Here is a 13,263-nt window from a genome sequence, read left to right as displayed (position 1 = left end):
GTGTTAAATAAAGGAAAAGGGAAGCTTAGCCCTAACTCATCCAAAGTAAAAGCCTCCTTGACTAAGGAATGAAATAGCTCGGAGGAACACACAAAAGAAAAGGCACCCATTCTGATAAAAGCTACCGATGATAAAGAAAGAGAGGTAGAGTTGAGAGGTGTAGACAAGGGCCAGTATACATTCAATCTTCAGAAGAACTTGAGAAGGTAAATATCCTTGTTCCCCTAACCAAACTTCTAAAACAACCCACTTATAAATCTCAAGTCTCCCATTCCATGTTCTCATCCACCGCAATACCGACCCATGATCATTTAAACCTTCAAGAAGAGAGACCAATGGTTGTCTTTGGGCCTCATGTCGAAGGACTTGATCCTTCCACTGCACCCTTCTATGTGACCCTGGTAATTCATGACCTCTTATTACACAACTATATGTTAGACTCTAGAGCCTCGCATAACCTCATGCCCTTAGCCGTGATGGAACAACTTGGCTTGCAGATCACTAGACCCTAGAAGGACCTATACTCCTTTGACTCCCAGAGGGTCAAATGCTTGGGAATGATAAAATATCTAGTGGTAAACTTGAGTCAGATCGCTATGAAGAGTGTAGTGATGGACATAATAGTGGCAGATATTTCCCCTTGGTTCGACATGCTCCTACCTAGGCCTTGGGCTTCCAAGGTGGGGGGATATATCAAATTAGATCTTACTTATGCAACTATTCCCACTTTTGGAGGTGAAGAAAGGAGGTTGTATAGAGAGTCTAGATTTGTCAAAACTATGACCCCAGCTGAAGGTTCTAAAAATTCTCTAGTGTATGGAAAATAAAGTGACCTCTCCTGCATGTTCCTAGAAGAAAATGAGACCATATTAGAAGAAACGAAGGTACATCTAATGATGTCATTAGACAAATAGCCCACAAATAAAAACAAATTATGGAAATTATACTTTGATGGAGCAAATTCCAAAGAAGGAAATGGAGTAGGAGTATTGTTGGTAAGTCTTGAGGACAACTTGATACCTCTCTCATTCAAGCTGGAGTTTGAGGCAACCAACAATGTGGCAGAGTATGAAGAATTTCTCCTTGGGCTACAAACAATAAGGAATATGAATATTGAATGCTTAACTATGCATGGAGACTCTGAGATGATTGTAAAGCAGATCCAAAATCAATGCCAGGCTAAACACCCCAGATTGAGGACTTATTGGAATGAAGTATGGGATTTAATTGATAACTTCTTCCTGGCATTTAATATCCAATTTCTGCCTAGAGAAGGAAACAGAATGGTTGATTCCCTTGTGGTAGCAGCAAGAAATTTCAAACCTCCTCAAAATCCACTTCTCAGGTACGAGGTGGAGGTCAGACATAGACCCTCTATACCTGATAATGTCAAGCACTGACAAGTATTTGAGGACGATGAGGAGATCAAGCGATTTATAGTAGTTGGGGAGTTCACCAGCTCAGTTATTGATCAAGGAGAGGAAAAACAGGCAGATCAAGAACCGACTTCATGGGAAAACATGGTGGTTGGACATAAAATTATACAACTGGAAGGGAATACTATTCCCCATGGGTTATTTCCAATGGAAAGATTATTTAACCAGAATGATGTAGCTTCCAAAGAAATGGCTCCGAAGATGGACAAACAATTAGAAGATTGAATATTGGCTCAAAAGATGAAACCTAGATGGTCAGGCTATCAAAGGGAATCCCCTCACAGTACAAAGAAAGGTATTTAAATCTCTTCAAATTCTATAAGGATTTTTTTTCTTGGTTTTATGAGGATTTAAAAGCATTTGATACTAACATCATACAGCATAAGATACCTTTAAAGAGTGTAATAAAACCATGCTAGTAGAAGATTGGGTAGATTAATCCACTCTAATGAAAAAGAAGTGAGGAAAATTCTATAGGACAAAATCATAGTGCCTTTAAGGTACTCAGAGTGGGTGGCCAACCTAATCCCAGTCCGAAAAAATAATGGAGAAATAAGGTTATGTGTAGATTTTTGTAACCTTAACAGGGCATCTTTGAAAGGAAACTACCCACTTCCCAATATGGATTATATATTACAGAAGGCGGTGGGATTAGTTATAATGTCCATGATGGATGGGTTCTCTGGTTACAGCCAAGTGTCAGATCACCCTGATGATCAGAAGAAGATAGCTTTCACCACCCCTTGGGGAATTTTCATGTAAGCTCGCATGCCTTTCGGTCTTGTGAATGCAGCGACCATGTTTCAAAGAGCTATGGATATAACTTTTGTAGGGGAGCAAGACAGGTTTGTAGTGGTATATGTGAATGATATCACAGTATTCTCTAAAACTAATGAAGAGCACATCCTCCACTTGAAGCTCACCTTTCAGAAATGCAGGAGGAATGGACTATCTTTGAATCCCAAGAAATATCAATTTTCCCTGAGTGAGGGGAAGCTACTAGGACACATAGTAGCACAAGAGGGAGTGAAAATTGATCCTAAACAAGCCAAAGCTATCAGTCACATACCTCTACCCAGAAAGAAGAAAGAGGTCCAAGTCATTTTGGGGAGAATCAATTTCTTGAGAAGGTTCATACCCAACTATGCTGAAATAGTGAAGGGTATTACATATATGCTTAAAAAGGAAAATGAAGACAACTGGAGCCCTCCCTCTTGAGATTATTTTACTAGAATTAAAGAAGCTTTTGCTAAAGCACCCATACTAGTTAGCCTTGAGTACTCAACGCCTTTCTATATATTTTATTTTGCTTCTTCGCATACTATTGTTGCAGTTTTGCTACAGAAGAATAAATATGGTTATGAGCAGCCCAACGCCTTCTTCAGCCAAGTCCTGAGGGATGCCGAGCTAAAATATAACATCTTGGAGAAACAAGCATATGTACTAGACAAAGATTTGAAGGCATTTCAAGTGTATGTGTTACAGTCAGAAATCAGAACATTTGTCCCATCGACAGCAATCAAGGAAATCCTTGTGCAAGGAGACAGTGAAGAAAAAAGGGGTAGGTAGAAAGAAAAGATATAGGAATATGAGTTAGACATAAATCCCACTAAGCTCATAAAAGGCCAGGGGTTGGCTAAGATTTTATCAGAATCTAACTGCAAAGATTTGGGAATAAACCTGATACCAAAGGAAGACAGAACATAAGTTCAGCAGAATGGGATTAAAACAGTGGAGAAAAAGATCTATGCTAAATATAAGGGATCACCCTCGTATAATAATATCATCCATTATCTCTTATTCTTGAGGTGCCCACTAGGGCTGGATAAATCCAAATACAGGATGTTGAGACAGCAAGCTCAAAAGTATATCATATTGAATGGTCAACTCTACTAGAAAGACCTAGTGGGAGTTTTATTGTTTGCTTGGTAGAAGGCGAAACTCATAAATTGATTGAATAATTTAATGGGGGAGTTTGTCGAGGTCATTATAGCTGGAAGACCACAACTCACAGAATCCTCAAAGTTGGATTCTACTGGCCTACACTGTTTGGAAATGTACATTTACATGCCAGGTCATGTCAGAAATGCCAAGTCTTTGCTAAGAGACAAAAACCTTCTCCTCTTCCTCTGATCCCAGTGCATGTGGACGAACCCTTCAGATAGCGGGGACTAGACTTCATAGGAGAGATAAACCCACCTTCTAATAGTCAACATAAGTGGATATTAAAGGCCACGGATTATTTCACCAAGTGGGTAGAGGCCATCCCAACCAGAAATACTACAGACTTAGTGGTAATCAAGTTTATGGAGGAGAACATATTAGCTTGTTTTGGTTGTCCTGTCAAAATTATCACCGACAATGCTCAAGTTTTCAAATCTACAAAATTCACCAAGTTCTATCAGAATTTCAATATCATCATTGGGCACTCCACTACCTACTATCCTCAAAGAAACGGTTTAGCTGAGTCCTCAAACAAAACCATGGTGAGAGTGCTAAAGAAGACCATCACCGAGAATCAGAGAAGCTAGGACACCCAATTGAAGTTTTCCCTCTAGGCCAATCGAGTGGCTCCTAAACGTTCCACTGGAAAATTTCCTTTCGAGCTAGTGTATGGTAAGGATGCAATCTTCCCAATCCAATTACCAATGTCAGTGATGAAGTTACTACAAAAATGTGAGGAGGAGCCAAGTCCTTTAACACAAAGGATAAACCAATTGATTGAGCTTCATGAAAATAGGGAACATGTGGGGGCTAAATTGGCAAATTACAGGCAGAATATGAAATCCATGTTTGACGAAAAGGCCAAGGATCGACCTCTTCAACCGAGAGATTTAGTTCTCCGATGGGGCGTTTGACGGGAAGAAAAAGGTAAACATGAAATTTTTTATTCCCTTTGGGTCGTCCCTTTTAAAAATTCAGAGGAAAAAGGAAATAATATGTACCTACTCAAAAATTTGGAAGGTGAATCATTGGAGATTCCAGGAAATGGTCAATTCCTCAAACTCTATTTCCAAAATTAAAGGTACCTATCTTGCACTCATTGTCAATACCGGTGTGCATACTATATTTTTCATATGAAATTTTCATTTTTTTGTTTAAAGCTCCACTTTCACAAAATTTTCACTTGTTTAAGAAGACATGATGCCCAAAAAGATAAGTTCATAGACTGGAGGTTCTCGACACATTGTAATCCAATGCCTCATCCCTAGGTGGAGCCAATGTTGTCACTCACTGCGAAATGAATTTTCAATTATTCAAAGTGAAGAATAGAAGTGAATATTGAAGCCATATTTTAAGCCACAAATGCTCTCAAAGCCAAATCAATCCCTCTCCATTGAATAGTGCTCGAAGTAATCTTTCCAATGGTATATCGAAGTCCCAAAATGGACTTCTGGATTAGAAGATATGGCCTGTTGAAGTTCATGGGTTTGCTACCTTTGAAAGGAAGGAAAGAAGAGCAAACAACGAAGGTTCGATATCGTAAACCAGCAAGTAGCAGGTCCAGGTAGTAATGAGGCAATCAAAGGTTTGGGATAAAACCAACGATTGTCGATATTGCAAATCGACGATCGACGAGTATAGGCATATAGGCGGTTGGCAAGTCCAATGGACCACTCTTAAGAAACTGCGTGGGAATACGTCGATGGTGTTAAAGTGTTAGGGAGGGTTGATTACAATTAAAAATGGAAATCAGTTGCAAAATTGGAGAAGGACAGGCCTTTTCTCTCTCCTCCAAACAGGCCATGTGGTAGAATATTATTGGTCCTTATAAACACATGTGGCGGCTAACGTTATCATGACGTGGCAGTACGGAGGACATGTGGCATGATAATCTGGCATGTTCAGGGTCTTATGTGTGCATATCCGGGTGACATGTTTCACCACTCACAAGGTGACACAAGGCGAAGGTTGACATCATCGCTCAGATCGATGATCGGAGGATTAGGAAAATCATAGTATCAAGTTTAAACCTCTGATTTAAAAACTCTGATTGAAGGACTCCGATAACGGGGCTAGTCGCGGTCACATAAGGAGCCGAAGATCTAAGGGATTAGTGCAGAGGTTGATCGGAAATCGGCAATTTCAAGTATCAAAGGTTGAAACCAAATGCAGTGTCATGAAACCGTCAAATGTTGATAACACTAAAATGGCTGATTGTGATTTAACAAAGGTTTGCAGTGAAAAACCAAGGGCAAGCAGACCCTTTTTCTCTCCTTCAGAGGGCCACGTGGCGGAATACTATTCGTCCCAATAAACCAACATGGTGGCTAACGTCATCATGATGTGGTGGCTAACGTCATCATGACGTGGTAGTAAGGAGATGACGTGGCAGTATGGAGGACACATGGCATGCATATTTAGTGTTTTTTGAGGCCAAAAAAGGGTGACACGTGTCACCACTCATAAGGTGACACACGATAAAATATGACATCATCTCACAAATCGGTGAACGGAGGTTGCAACTCATTGCAATTTGCAATCACAAGAGTTATGAGGTTGCAAAACAAGAGGCATGGATTAGAAAATTCTCGATCGTCGATCCCCGATATAAGGCTAAGCACCAAGTCACTGGCCTCGGCCATATGAGAAGGAATGCAGAAAGGGGCTAAATCATAAGGGCCTAAAGATCCCGGAACTCGCCTGTTTTGTAAATGTTTTTAGTGTAAAGGGATATTGATGAGAACCCCTTATTCATCGTTAAGGTGGTATTACTGGGCATATAATGGCTCCAATAGCATGATACATGATGTTAAAGGGACGGATGAGTCGACATCTGTGTTCTGAATTTGTTATGGCCGTTATGAGTGATCGCTCCCCCTTCCTGTAAAAGAAGAAGTGAAACTATTAAGACCAAAAGCGATAGGGAACTAGCTAAGAGAGAATGAGACATGATGTAATAGAAACTTAGTTGGACCAGAGCCAGCAAAGAGAGTGGCATGGAGATATTTTCTACAAGATCATCATTTCAGTTCACTTGTTAATTCTATTTTTTTGTTTTTGATTGATATTGCTATTCTGTTATATTTTCAAGAAAAGTATATTATTGTTGTAATAATTGGAGGTGACAAAGACAACACACTAAGATAGCTAGTCAAGTAGGACGTTGGAAGCCCTAACCTAAGATATTTTGTAATGTTCATGTTCTCCCTCTCCTTATAAAAGGGAGGAAGAAACACTTAGAAATGGTTCTGAATTCTAAAGAGAAAACTATATGTTATTTCTGAAACTGTATGTCTTCCATATTTGCAGCTTTAAAGATGTAAATGAAATAGTGGTGATTCCAACCTTCGAGTACTAAAATATGTTACCTCTTTGTTAAATTCCATTATGTTCACATTTCCTCTCTAATTTCATGTAATTCTAGCTGTCAGAAATATTTCATATGTTATTACAGATTCATTTGTATTTATTTGTTAATGCACGTGCCTGTATGTATCTTTGAGATTATATCTTTAAAAGTGTGCTCCATGAATCACAACATCCAATCCTCTTTCATCCATTATGTCGACTTTTAACTCAGACAAGTGTAGAATTCTTGATATTTCAAGCTCTATGTGATGAGTTAGTCTATCTCCTTCTCTTCTTTCATTACTCTGCAAAAGCTGATTAAACTGTAGGTCCTCGAATTACTCGGCCTCCACTAGTTTATACCTATATTCCTGTGAGTTGTATATGTGAAAGGATACCAGAAATACATGGCTTATGTCCTTGGATTAAGGAACCAACCCATGTTGTTTATTGTATATTTGTATTTACATATGTGTATAAAATGTATATGATGTCTCCAATTTCCTTAAGAGCATATAAGACACATAAAATCTAGATGTTACCAGGCACTAGTCTTAAAGCAATCTGAGGTTGTGTATGGATATGCATGCCTAGTAGTATTCCATTTCCACACAATATCAAGTGACCAATGTAAGCATATTCCTCCCTTTTTCGATCGGCTATGTGGAAGATAGGGGTGATTTTAGGGGCGAACGTTTGCCCTTTGGCGAAATTAAGGGGTTTTAAATTTTTAGTGGGCGAATATTTTCTATCATAGTACATTTTTACAAATCACCTCAAATAGCCCACCTTATTTTAAGGGAGAGGGTAAGAAAGGTAAATTTAGCCCTTGAAATTAGGAGTTACAACCTTCCATTCGCCCATTCTCAAGAATAGGTTTTATTTAAGTGAATCCATTCGCCCATTTTCAATAATAGGTTTTATTTAAGTGAATCCTATGGGCCAAAGGCCCAAATATCATATTTATAAAAGAGGTATGGTAAATTAATAAAAATATAAATAAATGAGAGGTATGGTAAATAAATAAAGCATTTTTTATATTTACTCCATAAGTCACCTTATATACATGAAGGGTGTAAACAAATAAAAATATAAGTAAAGTGGAGGTATGGTAAATAAATAAAACGTCAATTTATACTTACTCAAAAGGTATGGTAAATAAATAAAAATATAAATAAACTAGACGCATGGTAAATAAATAAAACCTCTTTTTATATTTAGTCCATAACCCTCGTTCTATTTATGAAAGGTTTTATTTAAGTGAATCCTATGGGCCAAATACCATATTTGTAAAAGAGGTATGGTAAATTAATAAAAATATAAATAAGCGAGAGGTATGGTAAACAAATAAAACATTTTTTTATATTTACTCCATAAGTCACCTTGTATTTATGAATGGTATGGTAAATTAATAAAAATATAAATAAATGAGAGGTATGGTAAACAAATAAAACATTCTTTTATATTTACTCCATAAGTCAACTTATATTTATACTATAGGACAAATACCATGGACTAGATTGTTATTAATACCATGCAAAAGAACATTATTAACCCTAATATTAGTATTAATAAAAATAAAAATGGCACATGGTATTGACCCATGGTATTCACCAAAATGGCACATGGTATTGACCCATGGTATTCACTTGGAATGTAGCCTATTTAAATGGGGGAATTAAACCAGCATAGATCCATCTTTACTCTGGATCTACTAACCCCCGAGAGGTATCAAATATCGTGATATGCAAACTAGCATAGAGTGAAAAAATATTTGATCCGATCAAGAGTAAAAATGGATGTTGTAATTTAATGTATGTTAAACATTTTAGTTTGGTTAAAATAAAAAATAAAATAAAAATCAACTATTTTGATGCGATCAAAAATAAAAATGGATGTTGTAATTTAATGTATGTTAAACATTTTAGCTTGGTTAAAATAAAAAATAAAATAAAATTCAACTATTACTTTTATTAATTTTTATAATTTACTAATAGTAATTTTTAAGCTCCAGGTTTATGATAACCCATGGTATTGACCCATGGTATTCATGTGGGCATAGACTATTTAAAGGGGAAATTCTATCTTAGATCCATCGTAATTTTGGGTCTACCAAGTGCTCAGAGGGATAAATAGATTTCATCCCCCTAAGAGTGGTAGATGTGGAGTTAAGATGGATATAGGTTGGTTTTTATGATAATGAAGGTATTAAATAGACTTAGGAAATTATCTTGTAAAAACATCTTAAGGTGAGTGGTTAAAGCATAGACATTCGACAAGTATATTTGTATACCTCTGTTTTAAACTGAAACAAATCCAGGGCTAAAAGGAATGGATTGATTGCACTAGTCATCCTTCTATAACTTTCCAACATATGCTGGAGTAAACATATTGTAATTTGGGTAATTTTTCTAATTGCAAACGGGAACATACTTGTGTATTGGCGGGGTGGTTACGAGGTCCCTAGAAGTGGAGTAAACAGATTGTAATTTGGATAATTTTTCTAATTGCAAACAGGAACATACTTGTGTATTGGCAGGGTGGTTACGAGGTCCCTAGAAGTGATGAATTTGAATTTTTCTTGGTTTTATATATAGTATTAGGTTTTTTCTCATGCTTTCTGCGAATGGCACGGGTGAATTTTATCCTACACCCACTAGGTTATCGATATGTAATTTCGGTAATTTTGATTTCAAAAGATATTTTAAAGAAATGCAATGATTTCATTTTTGTATTCAATAAACACAAGATTTTATAATTGAGTAAAATATTCGCCATGCCTGGTGAGAGATTCGCCAAAAAATTATATATACATATCATATTATTGATAAAATCGCCTTCCATTTTTCCTATATACCATGGAGATTCGCCCATTTATTATACATGTAAGTTTGGGGGGTTCTTAAAATTTTCCCTGGTGGAAGATACCGTTCTGTCAACTTCTTGAAGGTACCCACAGGGAGAAGAATCTGGTAAGGACTAATATAAGTGATCGATGATGACTGATGCCGATTTTTTTTGTACATGTTTTACAAGCAATGATGTTTAAGATCAGATTGTGGATCACCTTATAAGGAGTAAGGGTTGTTGTAGTTGAACGAAGATGACCTATAGAACTTTTGTACATATTTTATAAGCATTCACGTTTTACATCAGATTGTGGATCAAATTGCATACAGTAGATGAGCTTGGGATTTATGCTAAAGGAAAAATATGGATATTTGTTTTTTGGAAATTCATGTGTAATATAATTTTAAATTGAATTAATACTATTATTTTGTGATGCATTTGAGAGAACATTGTTTAACTTTATCTAACATGAACTTGTGTTTAATTGATGAAGGTGGACACTCAAAGAAAGCATAGTTGTATTGAATTACTGGTTAACCAGAGATGCATTTGAGATAAAATTGTAGATTTTTTAACTTTCTCTAACATGGACTTTTCTTTAATTGTTGAAGTTGCACACTGAAAACAAATGGGTTTTCGCAACATGTGAAGGAATTTATTATACCCACATTCAAGATTTACAACAATGTTATTAAAGTGAATGAAACTATTTGCCCAAGCCAGTAAGGCCTGGAAAATTCAGTGAAGCATTATTACAGCCTCTAGATAGAAATATGTGGTCTTTATCTGCAAACATTACCATATCATTCACACATTTAGTTGTGAAACACCTATAGACAACAGAAAAATAAAATAAAACAAAATAAAAATAATAAAAAAATAAAAAAAATAAAAAATAAAAATAAAAATAAAATAAAAATAAAATGGATTTGATTCAGATAGAAATAGTATTTCCCATCTTTTTCTAAGATTCTTTATGGCCTCATCTTGTTCTCTTCAAATCTTTTTGTCTCTTAGGCCAATTTTTCCCTATTCATGTTTCTTTTTAGCCCTGATGGTGATACAAGAGATACTCAATAGAGATATCCTCTATGAATAAGCATATCAACCTAGTGCATTTGAAATTCTCGATTTTTATACACAATTCAAATCGTTGATCAGTTGTAAACAATTTGCAAATACATTCTCATTTTGTATCATTTCTCTCACATAAAACATTATCAAATTGGTGGGTGCAATGGGATCATTTCCTGCACTTGAACAATTATATGGCATGGTGCATAGAGAGACAAAGACAGGGCAGCTAAAAATCTACTCAAGTAGGATTGGTCATTGTATATGTTTTTTCAATATATTGGAAGACCAAATTTAATTGAATTTTTCAATATCTTTCTTTCTCTCTCTTTTGTACTTGAATCCCTACAATCTGTTCAGAATCTGTTCAGGATGACCAATAAATGAAAAATGTTTTTTCATTACTCTCACGGATAGGTGCTACTAGATTTTAATGCCATTTTTTGGTATAAATGGGATGTTGTTTCTTTAAATGGTAACCTCTACATCTGTTAAAAATTTGACATTGTAGGTTTCTTCTACTAGTAATAGACAAAACCAATCAAATTAACTCTAAAACGAGTTTTTTCGAAAATTTCAATTTTTTTTTGTCAAAATCGGAATGTATTTTGTTACGTGCACAAAACATTCACACCCCCACAATACCAGAGCAATGCATAACACTTTAGCTCAATTGTAGCTTACTTACTAGTCTCCCACATTCTCATTATCAACTGGGTGGCAAGTTTCCATATTCTCGTCATGGTTAGGAGGGTTTGTACACTGAACAATTTTGATAGATAAATCGGTAATGAAGTTCTAGTGTAATTCCATGCTAGAATATTCACAACCCTTTCATGGGTAAGAGGTTACCCAACCTACATTGGGTGCAAGGCCAACTATGCGCAAAGCCCCAAGCTTCTTGGAAACATCTCATTATCGATGAGAATACCCAAGCTAGACTTAGCTAGACTTGGCTGCAAGCCCAAACTGTCACGAGTGCCCTTCTTAAAATGAGCGCAACTCTTCTTGAAATGAGCTCAATGGATTTCTACATTCTTCTTTTACCTTGTGAGATAAGTACAATAATTCTATTCAAAAGATTAAAAAAACCCAAACAAAATATGTATCCTTACACTTTGGTACAAATATTCTTTATTTTATTTCTAAATTTATTTCACACTTAAAATATAAAAGTTTCCATAAATAATTATATTCCAATAATATAAGAATAAAATATATTCTAACCTTTTATACACGTATCTTTCCAATCAGTTATACCTAACATCCAAAGCCTAATTAAAAAATTAAAAATATCACATTGTAATTGAGATTCACAATACAAATACTCTAGGAATGTGTAATAAAAAAAATTGAAGATAATTCTGTCGACGAACATGACCAGGCATGGTATAGTGAATACACTTACCACGTGGGAAGTTTGGTAGAACAGACGACGATGGAATCTTTTATTTCGAAGTTGATTGCATAAGGATTGTCATGATTACCCACCAGCATTACCAAAAGTCGGTGTGGATGCACATTTCAAGGGCAACTCCGTGTCGACAAAATTTAAAGCCTTGGCTTATTCAACCCTAATGACCAGGCACGGCATACCGAAAACCCTACTACGCGGAAAGGAGACCAGCGTTATAAAGGTCGGTAATTGAGAATCGTGATTTCGAACACGCTCTCAATGTCGTGTGCGCATTTACATCAAAATAATATTGAACAATAATATTTGTGGTGAACAAACGTGTGACGCATGTTCATTATATTTATTAGGTAAGACTTGCTTTCCAAATACTTTTTCGCAAGTACGAGGGTAGCACTCTCGATACAATACTCATACAAATTTGGATAATTAACGCAGAAGCAAATAATTAAAGGTAGTCAGCTTTGTCCAGCTACCAATAGTGGGGCAGTGTAACACGTGCGTGCCAGAAAGTAGGCATTGGAGAAACGTTCAGTTGACATTACGGAATTTTTAAGAAAGTGTAAGAGATCAACATCTGCGAATAGATCGGGTAATATCCTAAAAGTGTGCGAGAAAAAGTACATAAAGAATGGCTTAAATTACATGCAAAATACAGTGCACAATATGTCTACGGTAGTCAGCTTTATCAAGCTGAAAGAGGAGCGCAAATGCGGGCAACGTGCGTGATTGGACAAGTGGTTTGGGATTCCGTCTGTCGTGCCGTTTTAACAGTGTGCAAGGAAAAGGCTATGAAAATAAACACGTTGCTTGAGAAGTTCCCACTTGATGCGGGATTTATTGTGATCTATCTAATGCCAGCTTTATATAGATAGATAGATAGTTGTGGTGTGACCATGAGTGTTGTATGGTGGAAAATACTAAGAGTTCCATTTTAATCGCAGAGGAAAACGGAACGCTGATACAAACCGAAGTCTCTTTTGTTGTATCTGTTCCGATTTACCCACAGCATTTGTTCGCAGCGATGGCGGCATTCTCTCAAATATCTCAGAAAAAGCGAGGGAGACATGAATATTTGAATAGTGAATTGGATTCGCGAGAGGCCAAGCGTAGTAATAGCGGAATGTTGAGGCATGACTGTAATCTCATGGCCGTGCTCGACAAGATCGATAATGCGGGTACCGACAAAAGTAATTC

The 13,263-nt window shown here is 36.4% G+C and overlaps 1 pseudogene; it reads left to right on the top strand.

Annotated features, from left to right (window-relative positions):
• LOC149171035 (uncharacterized) overlaps positions 1-12,941 on the top strand; it is a 29,026-nt pseudogene extending 16,085 nt beyond the window's left edge.
• Positions 12,942-13,263: the final 322 nt, after the last annotated feature.

This window comes from Pinus tabuliformis, chromosome 4_2 (genome assembly GCF_031772625.1).
Source record: "Pinus tabuliformis cultivar Carrire ecotype Pingquan chromosome 4_2, CPIR1, whole genome shotgun sequence".
In the NCBI taxonomy this organism is placed as follows: domain Eukaryota; kingdom Viridiplantae; phylum Streptophyta; class Pinopsida; order Pinales; family Pinaceae; genus Pinus; species Pinus tabuliformis.
This window is presented reverse-complemented; position numbering and strand designations above follow the sequence as displayed.